This window comes from Odocoileus virginianus, chromosome 7 (assembly GCF_023699985.2).
Source record: "Odocoileus virginianus isolate 20LAN1187 ecotype Illinois chromosome 7, Ovbor_1.2, whole genome shotgun sequence".
In the NCBI taxonomy this organism is placed as follows: domain Eukaryota; kingdom Metazoa; phylum Chordata; class Mammalia; order Artiodactyla; family Cervidae; genus Odocoileus; species Odocoileus virginianus.
In genome coordinates, this window is record NC_069680.1 from 67910164 (window position 1) to 67934081 (window position 23918).

The 23918-nt window shown below is 49.8% G+C and overlaps 1 long non-coding RNA gene across 2 annotated transcripts in view; it reads right to left on the minus strand.

Annotated features, from left to right (window-relative positions):
• Nucleotides 1–23918, minus strand: part of LOC139036074 (uncharacterized) — a 345733-nt gene that overhangs the window by 22166 nt on the left and 299649 nt on the right. For both annotated transcript variants that reach the window (XR_011488806.1, XR_011488805.1), the window contains exons 4-5: nt 20674–20752; nt 16859–16997 (exon numbers count right to left, since the gene is read on the minus strand). This is a non-coding gene — a long non-coding RNA (uncharacterized lncRNA). The remainder of the gene's footprint in view (nt 1–16858; nt 16998–20673; nt 20753–23918) is intronic.

A 23918-nucleotide genomic window follows, 5' to 3' on the forward strand; every position in this document is an offset into this window, starting at 1 on the left:
GGAGTGGGGGGCATGTCATACACAGAAGAACAAAAATTCGCCACCCTTTTGGAGGAGTAAGTAGAGAGAATCCCACGCACAGAGGAGCCTGGTGGGCCGCAGTCCGTAGAGTCGTGGAGTCGGATACGAGTGAGCACGCAGGTGCACAGGAAAGAGAGGCTGGAGGTGTGCAAGACCAGATCCCAGTTCAGAGAGCCTCGCGCCTTGTTCAGTAGGCAGTGGGAAGCCGGGGAGGGCTTACCATGGGGATGACACCTTCAGATCTGGGCTCGGGGAAGGGCACTCTGGCTCATCGCGAGGACTGTCAGCAAGCCTAGATGAGGTGTTTGTGGAATGGGGAGTGACAATGAGGAAAGACTCAGGGCGCCTGCACAAGAGGTGTTTAGAGCGTGAGGTCTCCTAGGCTTGGGTATGGTCCTGGGCCATGGGAGGTAGAGCCTTGGAAATAGGTACACAGAGGAGGAGAAGGTTTGGGGGAGGATGTGAGTTCGATGTTGGGCAGAACCTGTTGGAGCTGCTGTGATGGCATCTCTGGGAGAGTGGGAAGACAAAGTCCAGATGTGGGCTTTGCAGAGATGGCAGAGATTGGGGTTTCTCCAGCTGAAGTGCATGTGCCTGGCTCTGTCACCTGGAAACCTTGTTAAAATACAGATTCTGACTTAGGAGGTGTCTTGGTGTCTTGTAGGAATCGGTATTTCTAAAGAGTGTCCTTGATGGTGATGGTTTGGAGACTGCACTTGGAGGAGCAAGAATGTAGAACACAGCCATGTATGAGCAATTTTTTAGTTATTAATTTTTTTTCTTGTTCTCACCCCAAATCAGTATTTGCAGAAGCAGTGATGCTCCCTCTAAAGAAAGCAAATAGAAAAAAAAGAAAAACCTCCATCCTCTCTATTGGCCACCACCATCCCCTGGAAGACACAGATCAGGGAACTGGCTGCCTTCCAAATTTCCCTGCCAGGCTCACTCGCTCTTAAAATACCCTCAGTCACAGATGCTTCTAGAATGTGAGCTGACCTGGAACACTCTTCGTCAAGGGCAGCAAAGCTTTCAAGTGGTTTCCTGGAACAAGAAAAAGAAAGCGAGAGAGAGAAAAGAAGGTTTCTGAAAATGAGACTTAGCAGCTCACACAAGTGGCCCCAAACAGACAGGCTGGATTCCTTGGAAAGAATGCCGACTACCTACCTCAGGCACCTCTCTGAACCTTAGTCTTTTCACCTATAAAGTGGGGGCTGTAGCAGCCTCCTTTCAGAGTCTTCTGAGGAGGAAGGGGCTCCACAGGTAAACTAGTGGGCCGGGGTGTGTGGGCAAAGAGCACGCAGTAGGTACAGCCCCTTCCGTGTTCTAGAGCCTGAGCTGCTTCAGAATTGCCTGGTCCGGAGCTCAGCTGCACCCAAGCTTCACTCTGGTCCCTTCGCTTAGTACAGATTACTACCCACAGATCACCTATTACAGATGATTCTCAAACACCTTTCTTAACCTCTCTGGACCATTTATGGAAGGAAGATAATGCCAGTCACCTCACAGGCATGCGACAAGGACTAAATGAGTTTGTGTTTGCAAAGAACCTAGAACAACGTCCACACATAACAGGCATGCAATTTGCCTTGGTGGCTTTCTCCAGCTTCCTCTGCTGGACACATTGGGTTGAGAATTCACAGCGACCCCTGTATAGTCCTCCAATTATTTTTAACAGAGCATAAGTGGCTTGCCATTCTCTCTTCTTACATCTCTCCCATTCCCCCTTTGACAGGCCTCCCACAAACCCACCTACACAGGGGCTGTGAAATTCAAAAGGGTAAACAACCCTCTGTGGCGATTAGCAAATGACAATACAAAGCAGAGACATTTTCTCACCAGGAGTCCCCCAGGGCGTCGCTGCTGTGTTTGGCTACCGCCCGCCCATCTCCCTTCCCCGCCCGGCTGCCTAACAAACTCTCCAGTTTCGAGTCCACCTGTTGTGACCCTCCAAGCCCAAGGCAAAGGAAGTGCCCACTCTGTGAAAAAGGAAATCAAGGTGTGTTTACCAGACACTGGGAGGCACCAAAGCTGACTCTCAGGCTCTGGGCACACGGCCAGATGAATCCCCAGCTCTGCAGACAGGAAGGTCAAGCTCTAAAAGACATCAAGGGCACAAGTCTCCAGCTGGGAGCTACCTGCCTCAATGGTACTGTCACTGCCAAATAAGTTCTTGCTTCCCCACACAGGCCCCCGTCCACATAGAAGTCTTTCCTGTGCGCAGCTGGTCTGGTTGACTCAGATCAAGCAAGGAGGGCAACAAGGAGAAAGCCAACCCCAGAGACACCCGGGGAGTCCATGCCAGAACCCTGGCTACTGCCCCACCCCCAGGGAGGACAAGGGGAGGGCTGATGAGCCCTGCTGTGGGCCATCCCATGCATGGCAAAGCGCCCAATAACACCCTTTCCGGAATAAGTCATCTGAAGTTGGATGCCCACAGGGATAGCTTTAAGAGAAGGCACTGAGTTGCTCTGGGCCTTGGGTATTTCTTTGAACAAACTGACCAGCCACCATCCTTGACAGTACTGAACTGAAACGTAAGATGACAGAGGTCTCTGGGGTGGGGTGCAGTAACTGGGGAGACTTTGTGAGGCTGCTGCACTTGAAAGCCGCAGAGTCAACTCACACTCATCATCCTTCCTGGACCTGTTGACCAAGACATCCAACTCCTCCCCGTAGGCCAACGTGGCACCGGTCCCCCAAAGTTGGCCCCTGCCAGGCGCTGCAACCTACACATGAGGACAGGACAGGGGTTAATGACACATGATCAAGACACTCGGGCCCTTTGTCCTGGGAGAGAGTTGTGACTTCCTCCTGGATTTTGGCACCTTGTGACTTCAATCCATAAGGGATGGAGGGAGGGCTTTATCGAAGATCTGGGTCTTGGGGGGTCTTCTCCCACGCCCAGAACAATAGGTATATTTATTTATAAATACATAGAAATATATGCATCATACAAATAGACCCAAGGAAAAAGAAATACCATTTGTGGTCTTTTGGCATCTAGCAATCCCTCCCACTCTGATTTCCTTTTATTTCAGTATAAAAACCACTCAGAAAAGTGAGCAGAGCTGTGAATGAGCACAAGTGTCACACTCACACAAGAAGCTCGGACTCCATTCATTTTTAAACAGCTTGATTGAGGTACAATTCACCAGCCAGATAATTTACCCACTTCAAACGTACAACTCAATGATTTCTGGCATATTTAGAGGGCTGTAACATCAGTATAATCCATTTAAGAAACTTTTCATCACCCCCAAAAGGAAACACTGAATCCTTTAGATGTGACCCCTTCATTCCCACCATTCCTTTTAGCTTTTGGAAACCACCAATCTACTTTCTCTCTATAGATTTGCCTACTTTGAACTTTCACAGGAATGGAATCATACAGCATGTGGTATTTTGTGTTTGGCTTCCTTCTTTTAGCACATTCTCAAGGTTCAGCCATATTGTAACATGTATCAGTACTTCATTCCTTTTTATGGCCAAACAATATTCCTTGGCCTGGATATATCCCATTTTATTTTTCCACTTATCAGCTTCCCATTTGGGTTGTTTTCACATTTTGGCTGTTGTGAATTATGCTGCTATGACTGTGATCAATTATACAAGTTTCTTTGTGGGTATATACCTACATTTCTCTTGGTTTTATACCAAGAGAATTTGGAGTGGAATTGCTGAGTCATGTAGTTTAACCTTGCCAATTTCTTTTTGAGGAACTAGTTCTTTTCTACTATCTAGAGTCTCATGGGCTAGTAACTAAGGCTCTACTGATCCATTCAATGGGCAAGTACTGACCCAGACAAAGCCCACCTTTCTTAGTTCTGACCCATTTCCAGCTTTCCTGGTAATTCCAAATCCTCGAAATCCTTCTAGCAAATCTGCTGTTGGCTGGGTTATCCTGAAACTGTTTTTCACTGCTTGTGTCCAAAGCTCTCAGGCTGTTGGCCCCTCTCAGACTCAGAGCATGCAGGCAGCTTTGATTAGAGAGCAGCATGACACAGCAGACAGGCCCCAACATCATACAATGCTGGAGTGTTTGTGACACCAGATGGCCAAAGCCTAGGTGAGGAACCCAGAACAATCCACCGGGTCCAACTAGAGCGATCCTAGTAAAAAGTCTTGCATGGACCGTGAAGCTCATATCTGATCCCAGGCACATAATAGATGCTTTAGGGGCAGGCATCACATCCCTACCTCTGACTCATTCTTTCGTTCATTCACCCATTCACTTAGTCACCTAGCTTTTATTGAAAGACCTAGTTTCTTGTAACTACTCTCTGAGCTCTGGGTATACAGTAAAGAAGATAGATTTTGCTCACAGAAGTCACCATCTCCTCGGGGCCGAGGCAGACAAACGGAGTACCGTAGTACATGATGGTGAGGGGAGGACTGAGTTAAGAGAACAGGGGAGAGATGGGGAGTGAGGAAAACCAGAAGAGGCGCATGTGTCATGGGTTTTCATGCCCGTGGCACACCTTGGCTCACTGACTGCTTCGGCCACTACTGCAACACTCAGCTGCTTCCCTGACAACTCCAAATTTCAGCTGTTCCATGGACTCTTGTATCCAGAGCTTTTCCCAGAGCCTCTGCCACTGACCTGTGAGCCGCTCAGCCACACTGGCCCACATACAAGAGGGGTCAACACTCTGCCTGGGGCAACGCCACCAGTTGGGGACATGAGGTACTGGAGAAACACTCCTTTGTTCTATCAGGGCACAAAATTCTCAGGCACTTTTCAGCAGCCTGCTCAGAGCTGTTAGTAGCTCAGCAACACATTCATGGCTTCTCCTTTCCTGTTCTACTCTTTCCAGCCCCTCTCCCCCACCCCACACTGAGATTATTCCCCCCAGTAAAAACCTGCCTGCAAGACCTTGACCTAGGAGCTAGTTGAGGGAATGAGGGGGTAGGGGTACAAGCTAAGAGCGGCAATTAACCCTTTCTTGAGAGGGCAGGAGGAGGTCCTGGAGGAAGTGACTCCTGAAACCAGAGTAGGGGGAGGCTGGGTGAGGAAGGAGATGAAAGGGGCTCCACAATCCTGGTCGAGGGGGGAACCCCAAGGGCAAGGCTGCAGCTGCAAGAGAGAACTGAGTGCTTGCTTCCTTGAGCTGTGAGTGGTTCACCTGGGGGATGAAGGCTGGTGAGAGGGGATGTGGTGGGGGTGGAGCGACAAGGGCTAGATTGTGAAGCTGGGGACCCTGATCTGTGGGCACAGAGTATAAGAAGAGAAGGCACAGCCTCCCTATTCCTAGGGTACAGTGCCCACCAAGCACCCCCACTGTCACAGAGCTCCCTGGGGCTGCTACCAGGGTTTTCCCAGCTCTCGATGAAGAAACCGAGGCACAGAGAAATGAAGTCATGTTATGCACACACAGCGATGGACACACGCAGCTAATACATGGTGGAGACAGGTCGTAAACAAGGGCCAAGGGCTCCAGAGGCCATGCTGTTCACCACCAGCGTGCGCTGCCTCCTTCAGCTGAAGAGAAGAGGTGAGGTTTGGGCTGGCCCCACCTTCTCTTCCTCTGTTTTCTTTCCCTTGATCAGGGGTTCTCAACCTCAGGCAGCGTTGCTTCCAGGGAATGTTTGGCGAAGTCTGAAGACGTTTTGAGTACAACTAGTGGAGGAGGGTGCTGCAGGCCTCTAGTGATCAGAGGTTGCGGGTGCTGCTAACCCCGCCCCCACACAACACAGGACAGCACTAACCCCACCCCCCACAGCACACAGGACAGCACCCCATGTACAACACCCAAGAGTCATCCAGGCCGAAATGTCTGTCTTGTGGAGGAGGACTGTGCCCAGCTCCTCTCTCTGCCTCCTCTCCTCCCAATCGGATGACAGCTGAGTGATGGTGGGAGGTTGGGACCACAGGAAGAGGCGAGGGGGACAGGAAGGCGCCCCCCATCCAGGGCACACAGTACTGCTTGATGCTTTCATACCCCTAATGCTGGTCGGGGCGGGGCGGGGGGGGGGGCGGCGGGGGACTCCCTGTCACTGAGTTTACCACCTCCAGAGATTCCGTAAGAGAGACACACTGATGGATGAAAGCGTCCTCTGTGGATCCTGCATGTCTCTGGCAGGTGGGAGAGCCTTTCAGGCCTCCCAGAGCTGTGTGGAATTGGCTTTCTGAATTAGGGGATCAAAACTACCCTGAAAATTCCACTGTGGGGGTCACCAAGGCAGTAAAACCCAGATCTGGAGGGTTAGATGCTGGTGCTGGCTTCCCGCTCTAGAGGTCGGAAAGACCTCCAATTGAAACCAATTGACTTTTTCATGAAACTGACATTTTTGACATTTACAGCAAAGTAAAGAAAAACAGAGCCTGGAGTGGGAGTTGCAGAGTGTTAGACCAGACAGAGCAAACAGGAGCTGGGGGATGGGGGTCAGGCCCTCTGCGAGAAGGAGCTGCGGGAGCCCCACCATCTCTCCTGCAAGAAACATTTCCTCTGGTAACAGGAGGATACCCGCCCAGTGCCTCAGCCTTTCACTTTCATGGAGCGGCAGTATCAGGGCACATGGTGTGACAAGGGCAAGCGAGCCTGACCTTCCTAGAACACCCGTCCTCCGGGCCAAGCCCCTGCTCTGTGACTGCACCTGGGAATGTCTGGACTCTGCAGGGAGCCTGGCCACACCCACCACACCACCCACCTGCTCAGCCACAGTCCAGCAGCCACACCAACAATCCAGGGTATATACAGCCACAGTCCCAGAGTCCCAGGTCCAACAGACAAACTCATGATCCTCTAGTCTCTGTTTGGCACTACTAAAGATAAACAGAGCCAGATACTAGTGAATGTGATCAGGAATAGGATCAGGATAGATTTTAATCAGTAATAACTATTGCAAGAGGGAGTAAAGTCCAGGGTGAACAAGCTCGTTTCTATACTGAGGTGGCTGGGTGTTTTAAAGGGAGAACCAGGGAATGAAGGGTGGGGGTGGTGGGGGGGCAGTGAGCAAGAGGCTCAGGAGAGTCAGGGAAGGGAAGCATTACAAAACACAGGAAGGAAATGTTGGTACATGTGAAACCCCCAGGGCTGGCTAACTGGCCTTATGGAGGTTAGGCTGGGAGGTGTACCATTTATTCAGGTGATGCTTGGGACAGCCAGTTCTTTTGGCAGCCTTGAGTTTTCCCATGTCGGCACTTTGAGAGGGGTCTACCATCATCCTAAGGATGTGGTCCTAAGCTGTTAGAAACTATGTTAGTGTCTGTTGAGGTCTTTATAGGCCAAGGGTAAGGCCTATTGCACAAGAGGGCTCAGAGGAGGCTGGCTGAGGTTTGGTGGAGGAGCGTATCCTTGTCGATACCCAGAAGCTACCAAAATAGCTGAGCATCCTGCCATGGCAGCATGCCTTCTTAGACTTCCATGGGCTCTGTGTACGTCCATGTGTTCGCCATGATAAAGGATCCTCATCTCCGCCTGGCCTCTTGGGCCCCTTGGGCAGGCTGTGGTCCCTCGAGACCAGCCATCCCTTCATCCTGGGCACCCCGTGCCCTGTGTCCTCAGGGCGGGCATGAATTGACATGTCTCTCCTCCCTGGTAGCTGCATAGGTTTGCCTAATTAATTTGCATTGCTGTTGTTAGATACAATAGTAGCCCTCTTCATAAGATAGACGTTTCTCTTGTGAGTCATGGCAGGAATGAGGGAAATCCAGAGTTCCTACCACAGGTTTCTTTCCATCAAGGCCCTTCCTGTCCTGTTGCCCAACCATGAGTAGTCTCCACTTCTAAGACCACATCAAGGTTCCAGAAGGCTGGTACGGCACCAGCCGACATGCCCAGATGCCAGCTCACAGTAAGGGAGGAGAGAAGACCATGTCAAATAGGAAGCGAAGGGCCTTCCAGAAGCATGACATCTTTCCAGGAGGGTCCTGGAAGTGACAATACCACACCTCCACTTTTATCTCCTTGATGAAATCTTGGTTAAGCATCAAGGGAGGCTGGGGAATTTGGCCTTTCATTTGGTGGCCAAGTGCCCAGATAGAAGTTAGGAGTCATATTATCAAGAAAAGGAAGAGAAAGTGTATTAGGAGATTGAATATGGGCTTTGCCATGATGAGTGGCTTGAGCCAGGGTCTCCCCCTACCAAGCCTGCCAAATTTTTCTCTCCCTGGGCACAGTGGAGCAAATGTTGGTACCAAACTTTGGTTGCCAGGGTGACAGGAATAGGAGGCCCCACTCAGACCCCCATATCTCAGCCACATGCTCTCAGCCTCTCTGTAGAGGCCAGTGTTGGTGGCAAGCGCTTTCTCGCCAGGAGTCTCTAAGGCAGCTCTCTGAACCCTGTGTTCCTCTGGCCCTGGGCTGTGGCTCTCTTGAGCACTCCAGGAGCCCAACTCTGATACCAGTCCACCCCTCTGGGCCCTCTGCCTGGAATTCCTCCCCCAAACCTTTCCAGCTCAACAATCTTGTCCTCTTGAGCCTTCCCTGGCCCGGTCTACATTTCGTCATCCTCATCAACCTTTTGTCTTCTCCCTCTCCTGGTCTCCCCTTACTGTCATTTGGCTCATCTGATTCATTCTCCGTCTCCCCACTCTGTAACATAAACTCCAGCATATAGAGATTCTGGCTCAGTGGTAAAGAATCTGCCTGTGAAGTGGGAGATGCGGGTTTGATCCCTGGGTGAGGAAGATCCCCTGGAGAAGGAAATGGCAACCCACTCCAGTGTTCTTGCCTGGGGAAAGAACCCCATGGACAGAGAGGAGCCTGGCAGGCTATAGGCAATAGGGTCACTAAAGAGTTGGACATGACTTAGCAACTAAACAACAACAACAACATAGAGATCCAGCCTGTTTTGTTCCCCATGGCATCTAGAACCGTGCCTAATGCCTAAAAGGTGATCAAGAAATGTGTTTGAATGACTGGATGGTGGGTGGGTAAGTGAATAAGTGAATGAGTGAATGGAACACCTTATCCTTATGCTCACCAGCCCATGTTCGGTTTTCCTTGCTGCAGCCCTGCCTGCTACCCCATCAGTTCTACTGCCAAGACCCTCTCCCACCCAGCTGGCTCTCGAGTAAGTCTCCTTGGCTGTCTGTGTAATGCTACAGGCAGCCAGGGGAACCTGAAGGAGGGGGACTCTTGGCTCCCCTAAATCTGAGGTTTCAGGCTCTGGTCTACCAAGCACCAGCTGGTTGGTAGGGAGGAAGTGACTATTGACTCCTAGCTCCTATTTTCATGCCTACTTCAGAGGACTAGACTACTGTTTTCCTTTGGTCATTGGGAGGGGCTCAGAGATCATGCATGTCTGACCCCAGGACATGTGGCATGTTCATGATGGTCCCCTCCTCCTCTTCAGTGGCCGTGAAACCAACCTTCAGCCTCTTGCTGATGTTTCATGATTGTTTATCCAAGAGGAAGGACCAGGGTATGTCCTAGTCCTTTGCTTTAGTGTCTCAAGAAGGGACATTGGGACTTTTAGGCTTGATTTCTGTGGAAAGTACCCAGCACTTGGAATCAGTGCAGCAAGAAACAGATCACCCCATTCACTGTAAGACTTTGTACAGGTAAAAGTGAAAGTGTTAGTCACTCTTTGTGTCTGACTCTTTGTGACCTCATGGACTGTAGCCCACTAGGCTCCTCTGTCCATGGGGATTCTCCAAGCAAGCATGCTGGAGGGGATTGCCATGCCTTCCTCCAGGGGATCTTCCCGACCCAGGGATTGAACTTGGGCCTCCTGCATTGCAGGCAGATTCTTTACCACCTGAGAACCCAGGGAAGCCCTTGTACAGCTAAATGCCCACCTAAAGACTCCCACTCACCCTGGAGACCCCCACCCACCCATTGACATTCAGCACCAATGTCCTCCCCATCCCCTCTCCCTTACCTAATGAGTTAGAACTCCCTCTTCCTCTCATGGCACTTTGTACTTTCATCTGACTGTGGATAGCTTTTAGTGCATTTATCCACTCATCCATTCATCCATCTATCCATCCATCCATCCATCCGTCCGTCCATCCATCCATCCATCCATCCATCCATCCATCTAGTCAGCAAGCATTTTCTAGGTACCAGTTACTACTGGAGAGGAAGAAACAAAAAAGGGTATGGACTTGGCTCCTGTGGACCTCAGCCCATAAAAAGCAATATCCATGAAGCGGGGCACATGGGAGTAAGCAAGAACAGGCTGGCCAAGGGAGACACTGACCTCAGCCTTCTATGAGCTTTAGGAAGCTCCTCCCGGGCAGGTGGGCTCAGGGTTCTGAGAGCCTAGACATCAGCGGAGGAGGGGATATGGACCTCTAATGAAAGAGTGAGAGGAGTGAACACTGGGGAGAATATATTAGTGACACAAAGTGGTTGCTTCAAAAACAGTCAAAGTGGCAGGGTGAATTAAATGAATAGTGATTAAAACGTTATGCATTACAGGTATCCCCCATTTTTTGAAAGTTCACTTTATGCCACTTCAATTTGCAAAAGACTTACACTAGTACCTATTTTCACAAAAGAAATCCAAAGAGGATTTCCACCTTTACGAGAAAAGGCAAGCGCACACAGTGCTCAGTGATTGCATTGCAGCGGGCTGAGCCATTATAGAGGCGGCAGGCATCCTGGGCAGTGAGAGGGCACCGCCAAGCTCCTTCTGCAAAACTGCACTCTGTCTCAGCATCAAGCCGCCACCGCTTTGAACTGTGTCTGCGAGCATCTGTGCTTCATCTCCGTCTATTTTGTGCATCCATTAGCAAGAGGTGTCCTAAAGTAACTGTTTCTTCATTTTATGCCATTTTGACTTATAAAAGGTTTTGTAGGCTGTAGGAATGCTCTGCTTTTGGATAGTGGGAGTCACCTGTATAGAGAACTGTGTTACATGCTGTACATGCGCTATTTCACTGAATTCTCTAGTCTTATATGAGGGTGATGAGGAAACAGGTGAGCAGTTTCTAGGAACATATCAGGTTGCACAGCTAGCATAGGGCAGCATCTAATCTCATCCCGGGAATGGCTGGCTCCACGGTCCTTGCTCTCACTTCCGGGCTGTACCGCCAGCCACCAAGCGGTCCATCATGGAGCAGGGAGGCGTGGGAGAGAAGGGGAGGGCATGATGCCCAAGGCAAAGGGGAGGGAGCCACTGACTCTCCTCTACTGAGTGGAAGAGGGTCACTTCTATACTGGGGCTCTCAGAAAGCCTGAAGTAGGATTTCATTCATCTCTAGGCTTTTTTACACCCAGCACATTGCCTAGTACAGAGAATGTTTGCTGAGTGACTAAAAAGTACCTCAGGGAGTTAGTGAATGAATAAAGCAATGTGGCGTTGTTAGACTTTGAAGTCAAACTATACTTATTAGGATTAGATTTAGCAATATGTGACAGAAAGCCCCATAGTGCTTTAAGCAAAATGGCAATTTATTAGATTTTCTATAAAGAAGCCCATAGGCAGACAGTCGGGAATTGGTTTAGTTTCCAAAAAGTAAAGAACTAAATCTTTAATATTGCTGACCCATGATTCTAGAATGTGGCTCCTAGTGTGTAGTTTACCTTGACACCCAAAAAAGGTGCTAGAGCTCCAACCATTGCATCCCCATTCCAGGTAGCTAGAAGCAGAACAAGAAGGAGTAGAATCCACACTATCGTTTTTAAGAGACTTCCTAAAGTTACCATACAACTTCTGTTTATACCTCACTGGCTAGAACCTAATTACATAGTCCACTTCAGCCCCAAGGAAAGCCAAAAATAGTCCTTTAGCTGGAGCCTTTGCTGCTTTGAGTCCAAGCTGTTATCAAGGAGAATGGGGAGAACGGATATTGTGGAAAGCAACCAGCAACCTCTGTCACTAGAAGTGAGTGGCTTTGTGCAAAACTGCATGCATATGGCATCTCTTCCCAGGGAAGGAAAGGCCCCTTCACCTCCTGGAGAAACAGTTATCTTAGGGAACTCCAGGAAGAGCAGGACCTGGCAGGTATTTGAGGAGATTACATCTGCCTGATAAATGGAAGCCACTGAACTCCAGCGAATGCCGTGAGGACAGAAGATAGGAGCTCTTGGCTGGGTCCGGTGCTGTCCCCGGCAGCGAGGCCTCCTTATCACCGCTGGATCAGACCCTGCTCAACAAGGCCCATTAAAGAGACTGGACTTGGATTCCATTGGTGCCCCAGGGCCAGGTGTTTAGAACCATCTGCTTTCTGACAGAGAAGATAAAAAGGCCTGGGCCAGAGGATTCTTTCCTAGGCTGCCTGAGCTAAGAAGTTTGCACTGAAGGTGGGTCCCAAGACCCCTGGTCACCTGCAGAACTCCCAACTTGGCACATGCAGGCTGATCAAGTTCAAAGGCACCTTCCTCAAGGGGATAAAGACACTAGGCAGAGGTCCTCATGAGGAGGTAGAGCTTTGCCCACTCCCTGAGCCCAAAGCTGATGGGCCCCGTGGAGCAGAGCCAGGAAGCCCAGGGGCACAGCATGTTGTGCCTGAAGTAGGAGCTGCAACAGGGAACACGTACTCTTGGCAGCGATGCTCTCAAAAAGATGGAGCAGCAGGACAAGGGTTTGTACCTGGCTCCCTGACACTGCCAGTTCTGGGTCTCTCTTGGGTAAAGTCAAGACTACCATCCATGGGCCAGAAGTAGAGGGAGGAGTGTTCACTTCTTCTTCTCCCTGGGTCCTTGGGTCCCCTACTGTTTCAGCCAAAGGCATCTCCTGTCTGTTCCACAGTTAAATCTCGGTATAATCAGAGTTTTGAATTGTCCTCTGTTTGTTTCCTCAGGGGAGACAAAGTAGGCCGTATTATTGTGCCCACTTTGCAGATAAGCAAATTGGGGTACAAAGAGGGTTCAGACATCTGTCCAAGCTCTCTGTCAGAGTCTAAGGGGATAAAACTGAAACTGGGATCTGTCTGTCTAACATCCAAGGAGGAGGCTGTCCCTAAGGCAAGGGAACTTTTGGGAGAAGAGTTCCTCTCCTAGTGGTGCCCACACCCATTCGCCTCTGTCCCTAGAAGTCCAGATTTAGCCGAGATGATTAATGAGATGTGGTCAGCACCCGCCAGGACTCTCCCCGGGTAGACCACAGGTTGCTGGTTCAGGCACCCATGCCAGCCTGCCAGCCGAGGGTCAGTGTGGTGACGCCCAGGGATGGCTCCCATGGAATCCCGGTGCTGGACCACCTTTGTGCTCAGCTGGTATGAACCAGACCAGCCTCTGCTCCTGGTCTCTCTGCTGGTGTCCAGGGGAATGACCACATGTCATCCCTCCCTGTCCTGGCCCAGCAGACATGGAGGAGAGGCGATTGGCAATAAAGGCCAGTTCTAGCCCCGATGTGCCTGAACAAAATTGAGGAAGATGAGACCTCCTCAGGACCCTGCAGCCCCCTAACCAACAACAGCACAGACATGGCAGCCAAAGCTCCACCTCTGTTCCCCTGGGTTCTTGAGATCTTCGTTTTCAAAGGCAAACATTTTTGTAAAGAGTGCTGAAGGCCTCCATTTCCCCAGCTATAAAACAGATATGAAAATCCTTCCCACTTAGGAAAAAGAGACTCTAGGAAGCTGTAGGAAAAATTGCTGGCATATTGGTTGGGGCAGCAGACGTTCAGGATTCATGAATCTGAGAGAAACACGTGGTGGCCTTAGGGGTCCAGCAACGGAAGGGCAGCCGCGATGGGACAGCTGCCTGTCTCCCCTGCAGGGCCATCCTGCTCTGCTATGGCTAACTCCAGTGGCCACCCAGCCTGGGAGGGTTCTGGAGCAGGGGCCTCATTTAGGGGGCTGTCGTCGGGGTGAAATGGGGAGGAGCTGGCCTGAGAGCTGGGATTGGACTCGGCGGGGGGAAGAAGGAAGATGCCCTGCAGTGGAACTGGGAAATGATCCCCAGGTGGCCTGCCCTCCCCAAGCACCAACCTTTGCCACAATCACTGTTCATTCATTCTTTGAACAATGTGCCTTACATTTTATAAAGCAATTGTATATTGCATATATCCTTGCTCTTATCTGATTTACTATATGTGATAACCTGTTTTACAGATGAGAAAAGTGAGGTTTGGAGCAGACTTCATAGTTTGTGAGGCAAGAACAGAATCCAAGTCTCCCTTTGCCTTGGATTCTCTACGTGGAAATGACAAAATCTGGTCCCAGGAAATCATAGACAAATGGTGTTTGTCCCATCTGTCAAGGAACTGTAAAGAAAAGAGAGTTTACCAAAGGAGCTAAACATCATTTGTGTGTGTGTGTGTGTGTGTGTGTGTGTGTGGGTGTTATATAGAATCAGTGATTAGATCCAACTAGAGATTTTGTTTATTTTGTGCTTCTGAGTGTTTTTCACATTTCTTACAATGTTACTTTTGTAATTAGATATAGAAAAAAGAAACAATAGGAGCTATTAAAATAATTTTAAATAATGAGAGAGGGTAATTGGGTTATAAGGAAACAAACATGGATTTGGAGTCTGGAAGCTTCGCTCCTAGTCCTGACTCTTTCCTTTCCCAGCTGTGTGAGCTTGGCCATGCAGGATCCCTCTCTGGGCTTCAGTTCCCTCATTGAGAACTCAAGCAGTGGGCTAGAAGCTCCTGTAGAACCTTTCCCCAATGGTCTCTCTGGGTCATGAATAGTCACTTCTAAGGACAAAGCAGATCAGGGATTCCCAGTATGAAGCTCCAGTCTCCAGACTTCCAAACCCACCCCTTTGCTTTTGGGAATCTAGACTCAGGACATGGCCACGTCTACTCCCTGCCGTGGGGAAAGAATGAGAGGAGCAATTCCCTGTGAATCTGACAAGTTGTTTCCAGCTGCTGCTAACATGTCATTAGCAGGATTTTCCTAAACCTCACATCTACTTTCCAAAGTCACACCAGGCACAGTGGCCTTCTTGTCCTCCTCGGCCCTCCAGGACTCAGAGTCTGAAGAGGAAAGAATGCACCCCCAAGTTTCTGATCGGAGCTATGCTTGCCTTGCTAGCTGGTTCCTCGCAGGTTAGAGTTTAGAGGGCTCACCGAGACGTCTGGACGCCCTGATCCCTGCTTTCACTCTGGGGCTGTGTCTCTACTACTTCCAGATGTTTACACAGCTGGCTGGATTACTTAACTGCCTTGACATCATACACCTTGATATTTCCTCTACACAAAAACAGCTCAGATGGGAAAGAAACTGGCTATTGAGAAGCTGCGCTCTGCAGAACTAACCAAAACAACATTCCAGCTCACCAAGGAGAAGCTGAATGCCTTGGCTTGCGTGCACTGGCCCCACACGAGTGCACGGGCCTCGGTTCCCCATCTGCTAGTCGAACGGGTGGGTTTGGACTGCTCTCAAAGTTCCTTTGGATGCATAGAATTGAAGTTGCCTCATTGGACAGATTTGACCCCAAGTCCTGGGGTGGGGAATTGATTTTATTCAACTGATAACTGCTTGTAGAGAACCAAGTACCAGGGTAAGACTAGATGGACACAGAAGATAGAAATCCTAGCATGCTAGTGAGTGGCCCCAGGGATTCCTGTATGTCAGGCTCTGTGCTGAGCCCTTTGTGGCTAGGTCTCTTTCTTAACCTCATTAACAGGAGATCTATGTGTTTTGCTTGGCTTCATAGATAAAAGGGACTAATGCTTAGAGATGTTAACGAATCTACTTCAGGTCACAAAATCTGGTGCATCCACATCACTAAACATCACTGCATACTGCTCCCCAAACATTTCCTACCCATATACACACCCTCTAGTCCCAAAAAGAGATACAAGTCAAATAAAGAATAAACATTTTCACTACCAGAAGTTGGCAAGTGCCACAATCAAGACATGTATCAAGTGCTAGGAGAGCTCTGGCTGTTTGGGAAAGGCTGCCTGGAAAAAGGGCCCTTTGGACTGGGCTTTGAAGGCTGACTAAGAGTCTGCCTGGCAGAGGCAACTAGAGGAGGAGACTGTCACTAGCTGATGGTGATGCCAGGCCCTGACACGGTTCAGTGCTTCCAGAACACTGCTGTTTTCACAGCCTGCTCATTTTAGGAAGGGCCCAGAGGGTTCTGGGTCTAGATGTCACTTTGTGATCAACAGTGGCTTCTTGGCACAGCCTCTCCCTGACTGTCAGCCCCGTAAGGCCAGGGTCAGGGACTGTCTGGTGTTGTGTCCTGGCACCTGGCCCCAAGCAGAGCACAGTCTGTTTTTACCGGGCAAATAAACATTTCACTTTGCAGGCCTCATTCCCCAAGCAGCAGCAGCAGGAGCGTAAACAACTAAATTTGTTGAGGGTGGTTTGCCAGGCACCGTGCTAAGTCCTTTTCATGCATCATCTTATTTAATCCACCCAAAGCCACGCTCTGAGTAAAGAATGATGATTTTCCCTACTTGACACGTGAGGTTAAATAACTCATCCAAGGTCACACAATGAGCAAGTGGTGGAGCCAGGATCGTGCCCAGCCTGTGAGACTTCAAAACCCATGGCTTAACCCCTCTGCCTCCGGTTTCTCTTTGCCATGGCCTTGCCGCCCTCTTAGCTCTCCAGGGAGAAGGAGCTGCTGCAGGCAGGCCTGATGTGCCACAAACCTCCCAGCACATCCTGCCCCTTTGTCCTCAGACATCTGTTTATCATTTCCCTGATCTGGAGACGGCCGGGCCCTGCCTCCTGCCTTGCTGTGATTCAGATGTTGGGGAGGATGGAAGCCAGAGCCTAGCGTCTGCGCATCTGAACTGGCAGAGCGTAGGACAGCCTGGTCCACACTCGTGTTTGTGTTGTCAGCCCACAGCATGGCATTTGTCAGAGACAGGGACTCGTGGATGCCACCCAAGCCTCCCCAGGTTTCTTGCCATGGCCAGCCAGCCAGCACAGTACCACCACCCACAGCTCTGGGGAAGGTGATAGAGAGAGTACCCTGCTTCCTGACCCCCTGCCCACCATCCTCTCCACTCTCTGATACACTGCTTCCCCCACCTCCAATTGTGCTGCGAGTCTCCACTGGGATGGAATTCCTCTTCCCACTTTGAGCAAGAACAGGAGAAGCCCTGGACATTTCTGAAAGCAGTGTTCTTTTCAAAGCATGTTCTCTAAAATCTTAGTCTTGAGAGATGTCCTGCCAAAAAAAAAAACAAAAGAAGAAATTTTGGAAGATGCTGTGGACTGTGTCCTGCTCTTGCAGTTCCCAGGGCACACTGGAGTGATGCAGGCACCGAGAAGGTCTGCAGAATTTCCCAAATTACGCTTTATTCTAGGCACGCTTGCTCTGAAAGGGAGAACACCCTCCACGACTCAGAGGGGAAACCAGGTTCAGGCAGGAGAGGCCTCCCTCCAGTTGCTCACATGCCCACCCGTCAGCAGGAGACCCCTCCTCTCTGGACATGTGCAAGCTGGAACCCCTCCCCCTACTTCACGCTCTGGGCATCTCCTACTCTGCCAGGAAGTCCCTGATTCACGCAGCATCTCCAGAACGAACCTTTCCTGTCAGTCCTCAGAGCAAGAACAAGACCAGTGTTTGGCTGTAAGGAAGCAGGGACAGACTCTTCATCAGCACATTGCACTTATGCAGAGATGCTCAGGACTGTGGAAGCTCCTGTCACCGAAGGTGCGTGTGCAAGGATGGGTGGACTGCCTACTGGGGAGTCTAGTCTTAGAGGGAGGCTAGCCCCTTCCTACCTTTTGGTTCTAGGGTACTGGGAATTCCCTCGGAGGAACTTGAGCCACCCTGGATAGACCCTCCAGGAGCAAACCCCTGGGATGGTACCCACTGCACTCCACAGACAGACAGTAACCCATGCAAGATGTTCCATCCATGGATCTGCCCCCCGGGGCCTGCAGACCCCTGTCCCACAACAGGACTGGATGCAGGTTTATTGACTATGTGCTAGATTTAGATCGGTGACTGTTACACGTCACGTTCCTTGAGAAGCAGGCTCTGAGCCAGAGATTAGTGTGGGATGTGCTTAGGATCCTGTCTGTGGGAGCAGGGCAGAAAGCAGATGACAGCTGAGGGAGAATCAGGCTGCGAGGTGATCACGGCGAGGCCTCAACTGGCCCCATGGGAGAGCGCTGGAGCTGGTGGCCTTTCACAGGGCTGGACCTCTGAACCTCGATGTGGCCTGTCAGTGAATGTGGGCTGCCCTGGGGAGGAGGTGTACCCTTGACATTGCAGCTCTCTTTAGCCAGCCAGCTCCTAAAATCCTCCTAAAGAGGACTGACCGTGGAGCACTGTCAGCTGAGAGCATTCCCAGCAGCTGGAGGAGAAACTCCCCTGATCCTGCAGGGGAGACCTGGACACCCAGGACAGAGCAGAGCAGTCCCATACCACTGACCCCAACCCCAGTTTTGCCTCCTGGCCAATCTGGACCTTCCTTCTCCTCCTGGCCCCTCTGCCCAGGCCAGCTGTCTCCTTCCCTCCTTCAGTTTTCCTTTGTGCAGGACAGGGGCTCCTCCAAGGGGCAACCCTTGCATGGGGGGCTGGAGTGGGACATCAGCCAGCGAGTGTCCTACCAGGGCCAGGATTGGAGCGAGCCCACTGTATGTGGTTAAGAATAAGGGTGCCACCAGGTCCTCCATCCATCACATACTAGCCAGGTGACTTCCACAATTTGCCACACCTTCTGATATTCAAAAGCAGAGGTGATGGGGCTCAGTTCAAGGGGTGCTACTCCCCAAGCCTGGAATGAGAGCATAAAGAACACCATCCACACTCAGCAACATGGGTGATTTTGCTCTTACTATTGTGCTCCATCCTGCTTGACTCTATGTCCACAGAGTTCTCCATTGCCCCCACACGTCTGCCTCCTGCCCTCTGGCATGAATATTCTCTGCATCATTTCATGAATAAACTGGTGACCCAGGCTGAGCAGGGCAGCCCACTGCTTTCTCTTGGAGTCTGAGCTGGTCACTCCTGCACTGAGCCCTCAGAGAAGCCGGTGTGGTTCCCGGGAGGAAGAAATGGATTGCTCCGCCAGGGGCTTTCCTCTGCTGTTCTCTGTGCTGGCTGGGGGTCCCATTAGTGAACCAGCTCAGACTTCCCCCAGCAGGAGAGAACACTGGCATTGCAGGATAGCCTGTAGCTGCGAGAGTGCCCAGCTCTTAATGGAAGGGGATGGCAACCCCAAACACTGTCCATTAGCAACATCTGCTGTGACCCCAGTCGCTCCCCACAGAGCACATCATACGGTCTCCTGGTGTTCCGTCTTTGCAGATAGAGGATGTTTTCCTGGTCCAGGACTCCTCGTTAGCACTGATGGAGATGCTCGTGCCCCAGAAGGACTTGGCTGCAGGGCGTGTGGGGGGGTTTCTCAGCAGGGTGGTGAGAAGAAAGAGACACTGAGTGGGCAGTGGCTGGTCTTCCTAAGGAGTAGCTATTGATCAATACACAGTGGTCCCAGCCAAGGGTGGCCATACAGTAGTGGAAATCTTCAGCTAATGATGATATGGGGAGTTTAGAGGGGCACAGCTCCATGATTTGGGTGTTGGCAGGAGTTGGGAGGAGTCTATTTGGTTCCAAACTGGGCCCCCGTCAGCAAGAGATGTGGAGAAAGACAGCTCTCCAATGGGGCATGTATGGGAACTAGGGTGTGAGGAATGCTGGCAGAGGGGCCGACTGAGGGGCAGGGATGCACACATAGTTCAGGCACAGTGTAGAAGTTTGGGGGTGCTCTGTCCAGCCATGGCCCAGGGAAGGGCATTGAAGGAGGGTGGAGGTCACACTCCAGCACAGGCTTAGGAAAACACCAGTGAGATCTTCTAGAATCACTAGTCAAAGTTCAGCATCCCATTGCCTAAACCTTCCAGTGGCCGCCTGTGTCATGTGCCCTGCCAGACTCTTCACACCACCTTGCATCACCTTCTTCTCCTCCCTGTGGTCTAACCCCTGGCAGTTCCTCTAAATTCCTCTTTGTTAGCATTAGCTCCTCAGTCATGTCCAACTCTTTGAGACCCCATGGACAGTACTCCGCCAGCTGCCTCTGCCCTTGGAATTCTCCAGGCAAGAATACTGGACTGGGTTGCCCTGCCCTTCTCCAGGGGATCTTCCCAGCCCAGGAATTGAACCTGGGTCTCCTGAGTTGCAGGCAGATTCTTTACCATCTGAGTCACCAGGGAAGCCCAAATTCATCTGAAACACTCTAAAAGCCTTTCCCTACCCCAGGGCCTTTACATGTGCTGCTCTATCTGCTCTATCTAATTGCCTTGGGCTTTGACACCAACCCCCTCCCCGACCTTCTCAAAGCCTTCACTTCAGTATCAAGTCCAGGGAAGGACCATCTCTGCCCACCTTATCTAAAACACCCGCACCATCCCTTTAGCCTCTATTTTAGCATCCTGTTATGTTTCCTTTAAGCTTCTTAGCAGAAGAAGTTTATAGTTATCTGGTTTATTTGGGAATTCATTTATTTATTATCTGTCTCTCCCTCCAGTTGAAAGACTTCAGGACAGTAGGGAACCCCCCTACCTTTCTCTCACTGGCCATTACTGCCAGCCTCAAACATTCAGGAAGCCCTCAGTAAGTGTCAGCTGTTATTTCTAATATTTTATTACTGCCGGGGTGCTTGTTACTGTAGGCCTGCAATAAATATCACTTGAACATTGAATGAATATCAAGAGTCACCCCAGGCCCCACTAGCCAGGGGAATGTGATGCCAGATGTGTGTCAGGTCTTGGGCAGGTAGGAGAGACCTCGATGCCCACGTCTGCCCTCCGGTCCTTTCTGGAGGGATATCTCGACCCTGAGGCGGCCGAGCATGCCAGCCCCCTGGCCTCGGATCACTCGGCCTCCATCCTACCTCTTGCAGTCCTGCCCGGCTGCTGGAGTCATCCCGGTGATTTCCCCCAGCACACGTACTGTCATCTCTTCACCGTGAACTGTATTTAAAATGTAAATAAAAAAAGGCTTTTAGGAGATTTAACTGTTTCCCTTGGTATTTAAATTATTCAATTATAACTAAAGCTATTAAAATACAGTTAATTAAAATTGTTAGATTGTTTTCCTTTGCACTGATCACAGCATTGCCCGACTTCTCCCTCTAGCTGTTTAATTCCTATTAAAAATGATAATGCCTCACTTTATTCATAAATGCAGCAACCTTCCCGCACATTCTTCAAGTGATCTCCTCGGTACAAACCGCGCTGTTTTCTTTTCTTCTAGCAGCCAAGCGGAAATTCTGCTGTAGTCTTTAGAGGTTTAATCAGCAGTAAAAGGACTCAAAATTTAAACATTAGCATTACCAAGTCACAACAAATAATACAAACCCCGGTTAAAAAAAAAAACTGTCTAATTCTGATGCAACATAATGTCATTAGAGACCAAAGGAGAACCCTGAGGTTTAATAAAAGGTGGGACCTAAATAAAGGTTTCATAACTCACAACATAAAATTACCGGATCCACACGTTAAATATTTTATTTGAAAGGTTTCACGGCATTTCTAGAGGGAATAACTCTGTAGTGGAAGTACAGATGGGTAAGTGCTGCCCGTAACCAGAAAAAGAGAAAATGAAGGCAGGAGGACAGAAGGCTTCTAGGATCTGCTTGTGTCTCGTTGACTTTGGCGTGTTTAAGATGATGCACCCTGAGAAACTAATTGGTTTTAGTGTTTAAACTTCTGAGCCATGTGTTCACACAAGGGTAATGGCTGTTCCAGGTAATGGTGGGCAAGGTGGCAGAGGCACTTAACTTTTCAGGAGGTGGCAGGTGCCGCTTCTGGCATTTGTAGTGATTTGTGAGCCACGTGTGTTGGTGGCAGAGAAGGGTCCTAGTCCCCACACTCAGGAGGGGAAGGCGTGGTACAGAGAGGCACTGGACTCCTCCAGGGACTAGCTGACTAGAAGCCTTCTGTGTGCGAAGGTGGTGTGTAACAGCCTCCCGCCCTTCAGAAGCTCTTAGCCCTCCACAGTCCCTATAAACTGCATATGGATCCAAGTTCAGAATGCACTGCCCCCAGTAAATCCTTCCTGTGGGGATGAGGAGGGCTCTGAAAGAGGCTTGGGGGATGTGGCTGAGAAGGTCTCCAATGGCCAAGTGAGGGAGAAGCATAAAGGAAGATTAGGGCAGGGAGACAGGAAGGAGCTGACAAGTCCGGGACACGGAGGCCTTTGTTAGATCTGGAGTATGGGCTGGGTGGATGTAGAAGGATGCTGTGGGAGAAACTAAATTTAGGAACTTGATCGAGAATGGCTTAGAAGATCATCCTTAAGAGTTTTGACTTCACTCTGAAAGTTGCCAACAAACAATACCCATTAAAGACTTAATGCTGGTCACAGAACTGAACTCTGGGGAGGAACTTAGGTTGTTGAGCAAACAAATCAAGTCTGAGGGTTAGGAGCTGATGCGTCCTGCACACTGATTACCTGTGGGAAAGCTCTAGGACTGGCTCCTGAGCATGTGACTACCCCATCTGAGGGGTGGTCTCTGCCAGTCAGAGCCACAGGACCGATACTTTGGTCTGCAAGTGCCCTGGGCTCTCCCGTGGACTTTCAGTCTTCATCCTGGGTCCATCCACTTGCCTGCTGTCTGTTGGGAAATTGAGCATCCATCTCTGGGCTGCAGGGAGTTTCTTAGGCTCATTGCATCTACTTCTTCACCCAGAAGGGCACAATGCCCCTAGATAATTAGGAAAGGGAACAACAGGCAAATAATATCAACACCACTGATCACTAGGACAATGCGTGTGAAAACCACAATGAGACATCACTACAAGTCCACTGGAAGGGTTCTAATCAAATAGACTGGCAGCACCAAGCCAGTCCATACCAAGGAGAGAATGTGGAGAAACTGGAAGCCTTACATTCCACCAGGGGTAGAGCTGCTTTGGAAAACAGTTGGGTAGTTTCTTAAACAGTTGACATACTCCCACTATATGATCTAGGCCTCCTGTTGAAATGAAAACAATGTCCACACAAAGACCTGTACACAAATCATGGCAGCTTGACTCGTGATTGTTCAAAACTGGTAACAATCCAAGTGTCCATCAGCAAAAGAACAGATAAACTAGTATGTTCATCAGATGAAATACAACTCAGCCATAAAAAGGAATGAACCTTTGATGCATGCTTATAACATGGATGAATTGCAAAACAATTGTGAGTGAAGGAAGCTGGGCAAAAAAGGAGTACATTCTATATAATAACATTCATGTAAAATTTAGGAAATGGAAACCAACCTATAGTAAACAGGTGCCTGAGGTTGGGTGGGGTGAGAAGGGTTGGTAGGGAATTGTTACAAAGGAACAGGAGGGGACTTTTTGGGTGATGGGTATATTCACTTTCACGGTGGTGGTGATGGTTTCATGGGTGCATACATATGTACAATTTATCGTAGTAGTTCATCATATGGAAATTATAGCTCAATAAAGCAGCTTCCTTGGTGGCTCAGACAGTAAAGAATCTGCCTGCAATACGGGAGACTCAGATTCAATCCTTAGGTTGGGAAGATCCCCTGGAGGAGGAACTGGCAACCCACTCAGGTACATGGAGAATCCCTTGGGCAGAGGAGACTGGTGGGCTACAGTTCTTGGGGTCACAAAGAGTTGGACACTACTGCATGACTAAAGCAGCTTTAGCCAAGACTTTGGAGTGTTCTTGACAATTTTAATCTTGAACTAGTTTTAAATGCACAGAGTGGTGGTAAGAATTGTTAAGGATCCCCTGCACATCTTTCACCAGTCTCCAATTGCCACATTTTGTCTCATTCACTTTATCATTTCCTCCCCCATTCTCTCCCTCCACAGCCCCCTCATCTCTTTAAGAGTACACTGGGGACATGTTTCCCTATTATTCTTAAACACTCCCATGTGTCTTTCTTTAGAACAAGAACTTATCTACATTTCTATAGTATAGTTATCAAAATCAGGAAATTTAACTTTCACACAAAACTATTATCTGGATTCTCTATTCAAATGTCACCAGTTGTCTCCATAATATCCTTTAGAACTGTCTTTCCCGTTCCCCAGGTTCCACCCCAGAATCACACATTCTGTGCAGCCCCCTCTGACCTGAGCTGGAATCCTGACTCCATCACTTACTCGTCCTGTG